The sequence below is a fragment of the Triticum aestivum genome, chromosome 7D (assembly GCF_018294505.1).
Source record: "Triticum aestivum cultivar Chinese Spring chromosome 7D, IWGSC CS RefSeq v2.1, whole genome shotgun sequence".
Taxonomy (NCBI): Eukaryota; Viridiplantae; Streptophyta; class Magnoliopsida; order Poales; family Poaceae; genus Triticum; species Triticum aestivum.
Genome location: NC_057814.1, coordinates 124,462,701 through 124,469,277, shown reverse-complemented (window position 1 = coordinate 124,469,277; position 6,577 = coordinate 124,462,701).

The window sequence follows — 6,577 nt, the reverse complement described above, 5'->3', positions numbered from 1 at the left end:
GGTCAACAACATCTCCAAGGCCGGGTTGCGAGATGACTGGGAGTTCGGGAAGCCTCCGTACAGCCAGGCGAACCTGGCACCCGTGGTGATTCTGTTGGCGTTCTGGGAACGGGGGTCCCCAGACTTTCCTACCTGCGGCCCACGGCGTGGCTCTACCAGCAGGCCCGTACGGCCCGTCTTCACCAACAAACACTCAAGACCCTCGTGAGGGGCCAAGCCTTGCGAGGCGGATGACACAAGACCTCCTCAGGAGCGGCCTCACCAGGCTGGCTCGCGAGGGGCGGAGAGATCAAGGCAAGGCGAACCTCGCGAGGTTCCAATGACGCAAGCCATGACGACCACACCAGGCAGGCGCCAGGCGGGCGCCCGCGCGCGCAGTGTCCTTGTTTCCTCTTTGGTGCTAAAGAGGCAAGCGCAGGCGTGGAGTCCCGAGGCATCAGGAAAAGGTTTCCATATCGGTGCAACGAGACCAAGACCAGCAGGACGGCAGGACGGAGGTCACTGTGGAGCCCAAGACGGCGTCACCACCAGAGCCTTTGGCAGGCGAAGACCGCTTTTGTCAAGATAAGATGTACTGGCTGTGCCCCTTCAAACTTGGCCATTGTGGGATCCCTTCCCGCTCAATATTTGGGAAGAGGACCCGGGCCTCTATAAATAGAACTAGCCACCACCATAGGAAGCATCTCGTCTTGGATCGGATCCATTCCACCCTATCACTCACCAGCACAAGAACACCTCACCTCAGGAGGTTGTTCTTCCCCTTGTAATGTTCATCCCCGCCCAAGAGGCAATCCACCACACACACTAGAGTAGGGTATTACACCACATCGGTGGCCTGAACCAGTATAAATCTTGTGTCTCTGTGTTCTTTGGGTTCGGCGAGTTAGTCCGCTAGATCGTGGAGTGCGAGAGCTTGGGAGAGGAGAGATCTTCGTGCGCACCTCAGTGTTCGAACCTTGAGGGTTTTGCCGGAACCCGAAATCCGCATTTGGCGCGCCAGGTAGGGGGGCGCCGAAGCTTTCCTCTCGTGGATTCGTGTTTCGCCGCTCCACCACAACCATGTCGAATGCTCGTCGCGCCTGCGCTGATCGCCGGGCCGCCCTCGTCGCCCGCATCGCCCAGACGGCTCATGTCGGCGGGCCTCCTCGTCGTTCTCCGTCACCCACTGCCAACGCTGCCACCGGCCTGGCCGGAAACGAACAGCAGGCGTCCTCGCTACACCCCTTGGTGCGGCGGGACGGCCGCACTGCCACTCCGTCACTGACTCCAGCCGGCTCGTCGTCTCACGCTCGTTGCGCTCCCACGGACGCGCAGGCCACGCTGCTCATGGCGCGCGAGCTCCTACGTTACCGCCCGGTCGATGACCTCTACGAGGACTGGTTGGACCGCACCGCCGAGCTCGTCAGCGCCGCATGGGGCTCCCCTGCATCGTCCCTCTCGCTGCCTTGTCCACCGCCAGCTACGGGCGACGTAGCACACGGAGCGCCTCCACCACCCCTGCACCAAGACGGCATCCTGGCGCCAAGACACGCGGCCCTGCGGCGTGACCCACGCACCAGGCGCCCGCGCGTGAAGAAAGAAGCTGTCAAGAAGTCCCTCGACCGCAAGAGAACGCTCCACCGCTCCTCGCACCGCCACGTCAGGATCGCTTGCCGCGGCAGGGCCTTGCACTACTTGCTGTGGCGGCGTGCAGGCACCAAGATCAAGCTCCACCTCCATGGCGGGCCCCGGTGACCATGCAGGCTGTCGCGCCTTCACCCCCGAGCTGCGTAGCGTTGCCTGGCCGGGCAAGTTCAAGCCAGATCTGCCTCCTTGCTACGACGGCACCCCCGACCTTGCAGAGTTCTTGCAGCTCTACGAGCTGAGCATCGAGGCGGCCAACGGCGATGAGAAAGTCATGGCGAACTAGTTCCCCATGGCGCTCAAGGACGACGCTCGTTCGTGGCTCCTAAACCTGCTTCTGGGCTCGATCTCCTCGTGGGACGAGATGCGCGACCGCTTCGTCGCCAACTTCCAGGGCACTCGCGACCGCCCGCCCCCCCCCCCCGGCAGCGGGTGACCTGCGCCGCGTCAAGCAGCAACCAGGAGAGACCCTCCAGAAGTACATCCAGCGCTTCAACAACGTTCTCCTCAAGATCCCCAAGGTGACGGACGAGGCCATCATCTCGGCATTCTCTGATGGCGTCCGCGATGTCAAGATGAAGGAGGAGCTCGCCATCCACGAGGAGCTGTGCACATCCCTGGAGCTGTTCAACCTGGCTACCAAGTGCGCAAGGGCTGAGGAAGGGCGCCTTCCCTCCTCGAGCTCCGAGCTGCCGACCCGGAGGAGAAGAAAGCCAAGGCGAAGGACGTGAAGCGCAAGGGAGTGGCCGTGCTCGCAGCGGAGCCGGACACGAAGTGCGGCAGAGACCAGCCTGAGTCATCCAAGGGCAGCCGACCATTCTGCGCCTTCCACAACGTGCATAGCCACAACACCAATGACTGTCAAGAGCTCAGGGCCATTCGAGATGGATGCTTCGGTCGATGCCCCGAGCGCAATGACCGGGGCTACGACCGAGGAGGTGGATGTGGCGGAGGACGCTGAGACGACCGTGGCCCGCGCCATGAGTGGCGTGACCGGCCTCGCGAAGAGCGTTGGCAGGACCAGCATCGCGAGGGCGCCTGGAGGGATCAGCCTCGCGAGGATCGCCTTCAGGGCAACGCTGGCCTTCCTCCTCTGCCTCCACCACCAAGAAGGAACGACGACCACCATCAGGATGAGGGGGCTGGGGGCTTCCAAGAGCCGTGTGCGATCGCCTGCATCCTGGGCCGAGCTCAGGCCCCAGCCTCTCAACGCACCTTCAAGCAGTTTGCTCGCAAGGTGAACGCAGTCCTCCCTAGGCTCGAGGCCACGCGCCCGCTCAGGTGGTCCAAGTGCGCCATCACCTTCAGTTCGGCATATCAGTTCAAGTGCGCGGCAACCGCTGGTGCTCTCCCGATGCTTTGTTCACCCGTCATCAGCAACGTACAAGTCACCAAGACCCTCATCGATGGCGTCGTAGGGTTCAATGTCCTGTCCGTCAAGGCGTTCGACAGCCTCCATGTGCCATGCGATCAACTTCAGCCTACCAAGCCCTTCTCAGGAGTGACTGACGGCTCCACCACACCGTTAGGGCAGGTCCGCCTTCCCGTCACCTTTGGAGGACGCAACAACTACCGCACCAAGCTCATCGACTTCGACGTCGCTCACATCCGTCTGCCATACAATGCCATCCTCGGGTACCCGACCTTGGCCAAGTTCATGGCAGTGATGCACCATGGCTACAACGCCCTCAAGATGCCAGGAAGCGGCAGGATCATCACAGTCCCCTGCGAGGAAAGAGATGCGGTGTGCTCCCTCGAGTGCGCCTTCCAAGCAGCGTCAATCGAAGACCCCGACAACAATGTAGCTCAGTACCCTCCGGAGGTCGTCCCCAAGAGGAAGAAGCAGCTACTCCGTGCCGGACGTCGGGAGAGCGGCGCCGCAAGTGGTACCTCATCAGGATCGGCGCCCGCGCCTGGGGCGCCTCCCTCACTCGCATAGGAAGGCGCACGGCGCCGTCCTCAGGGCGGGCTCGGGGGCTCTCTTCTGGAGGGCCTCAAACCTTGCCAATGTCACGAGGGAGGCGAACGGGCACCACTTGGAGGCGTGCTTAGCGGTATGTCACCCTCAGGAGGACACGGGGAGAGGAGCGCCCAGTGCTCAGGAGTTCATTGCCAAGACTACTCACCAGGCACAGCTCGCCATCCAGGCAAGGATGCCGGGCTGCGCGTCTGCATTGACGTCCCAGGGCTCAACAGAGCCGCATCTCAGGAGCCCTTCTGGCCTTCGCGCGTGGGACGCTGCGAGGGCCCACCTCACAGCTACGTTCGCATGCCCTTTGGCCTGCCGAGCGTGGCGTCCGCCTTCCAGCGCGGCCTGCGGAGCATCTTGGCGGCTCAGGAGGCCAGGCACCACGCGGTCCTGGCGGATATGGAGACGGTCCTCAAGGAACCGCTTGGACTCCCAGGGCCTCCCGAGGCTCAGGGCCCCAGTGGCTCGTGAGGGGCAACTCCATCACGCATCTTTAGCTACACGAACATCTCTTCAGCGGCTAAACTAGGTGAGATTTTCCAAGTTCATTTAGCTGGGAGTGCCCCTCGGGCTGCATCATTCCAAGGCTGCGTGGGTCCGTCCCTGCGGCATGTATCCTTCTATGTCTTTAGCTTACCTTGCTGGGGGCGCCCCGCGGGCTGCATCATCCCCAAGCCGCTCGGGTCCTACCCAGTGGCATGCATCGTTTTTGCATTTACCTAAGCTAGTTCGCTTCTCATGCATGATCTATCTGCAATTATCACCTGCTTAATTGTCACCCATCACGGGAGCCGCTCATACCGGCACGACGCTTGTGCATGGGTCCGTCCCTGCAACATCAACAAATCTGAGCGGTCGCGCTCTGACTCGCGGCACGCCTCGCGCACGTCACCTCACCAGGCCCTCAGTGCCTTCACCTTCTTGCGGAGCGACCAACGGCGGACCAGCAATCGCAAGAACAACTTGTGCCCCTCTTTGCGTTAACCTGCAGGAACCTCTGGAGGATGACAGCTGGCGGTACCACGGGCTCCCTCTTCTCCCATGCAATTCGCTCGCGCGTTGAAAGGGGGGCTCCTGAGCATCGCGACTCAGGAGCTCTTACTGGCTCTCCAGCCGCTCACCTCCTGGCCTTGACCACGGCATCGCGACCTGGCATACCAGCGGCGGCTGAGCTCGCTCGAGGGCCAGGACCTGAGGACGTAGATCACAAAGGAGAGCGTGGAAGGGGGGGAGCATGCACGGGCCTAACCTAGCTGCACCACGACCGCCGACACACGAGTCTGGCGCAACGCAAGGAAACGACTCTAGACTACCGAGATAAGTTTCGCGATTGAGTCAACCGATCGCCATGATAGGGGATTCTCACTCGCTGTAGCACTGTTGCGGCAACGTCGCATCCCTTTCTTACCTTTCGGTGGCCGCTTGCACGCTATAGGGGACCTCCTGAGCATCGCGCCTCAGGAGCTCTTACTGGACCTCGGGCCGCTCACCTCCTGGCCTTGACCACGGCATCGCGACCTGGCATACCAGCGACGGCTGTAGCCTGCCTGGGGATCGGGACCTGTCAGCGTAGAGCACCAAGCCGTCGCGAGGTTGGAAAGGGGAAACCAAGCCGGAACGGGACAGGCACACGCACAATTTCATAATAAGGACATTGCGGACCCTTTACATGCCCCCGCGGGGTACTTCTTGATTCCTCGCAGGGAACAAAAGGAAAGAACTTCTGGGAGCCCTATCTATACGCGCCACAGTGGCTGACGCCATCCTCAACAGTGGGCCACGGGAGGCTGATGCCAACCTCATCCAGAACAGCGGCGGCGACGGCCGGACGCTGCAGCCTTGCTCCGGGCGCGGCGAGAGCTCGGGGGCACGTAGCTGTCGTCGCTCGTCTCCGGAGTCTCGTAGGGCTCGGGAGAATTGTTGGGCTCCCAAGTGTTGCTACTACCGCCAGAGGGACTGCTGGCGAGGCAGTCCTGGTGGCCCTGTCCGGGGCAGCACTCCAACCGGCGACCCCCGCAATCGCAGGTAATGATAACCCTTTTTGCATGTAGCAGGGACTCGTCAAAGCGGGCAGTTGCCGAGACAGCGTGGGGAAGCAGAGACGCCCACGTCCAATCAACCGCCATGCGTCGACCAAGGCTGCAGGCTATTGGGGCCTGCGGTGCTCCGTGCTTGCCCTTCGGCTTTGTCTCGAAGCCAAGTCCGAGCGCGCCTTGGGCCCGGGGGCTACTGTTGGCGTTCTGGGAACGGGGGTCCCCAGACTTGCCTGCCTGCAGCCCACGGCGTGGCTCGACCAGCGGGCCCGTACGACCCATCTTTACCAACAAACACTCAAGACCCTCGCGAGGCGGACGACATAAGACCTCCTCAGGAGCGGCCTCACCTCGAGGGGGCTGGAGCCCAAGATGGCGTCATCACCAGAGCCTTTGGCAGGCGAAGACCGCTTTTGTCAAGATAAGCTGTACTGGCTGTCCCCCTTCCAACTTGGCCGCTGTGGGATCCCTTCCCGCTCAATATTTGGGAAGAGGACCCGAGCCTCTATAAATAGAACTAGCCACCACCATAGGAAGCATCTCGTCTTATCTCCTCTTGGATCGAATCCATTCCACCCTATCACTCACCAGCATAAGAACACCTCACCTCAGGAGGCTGTTCTTCCCCTTGTACTGTTCATCCCCAGCCCAAGAGGCAATCCACCACACACACTGGAGTAGGGTATTACACCACATCGATGGCCCGAACCAGTATAAATGTTGTGTCTCTGTGCTCTTTGGGTTCGGCGAGTTAGTCCGCTAGATCGTGGAGTGCGAGAGCTTGGGAGAGGAGAGATCTTTGTGCGCACCCCAGTGTTCGAACCTTGAGGGTTTTGTCGGAACCCAAAATCCGACAGAGTCCCTGGTCTCCGTACTTTGCTGCTGCCGATCTTCTTGTTCGTCCCGACGCAACGCGGGAGGTGCTTCTGAATGCCATCTGGCATCCTTATGA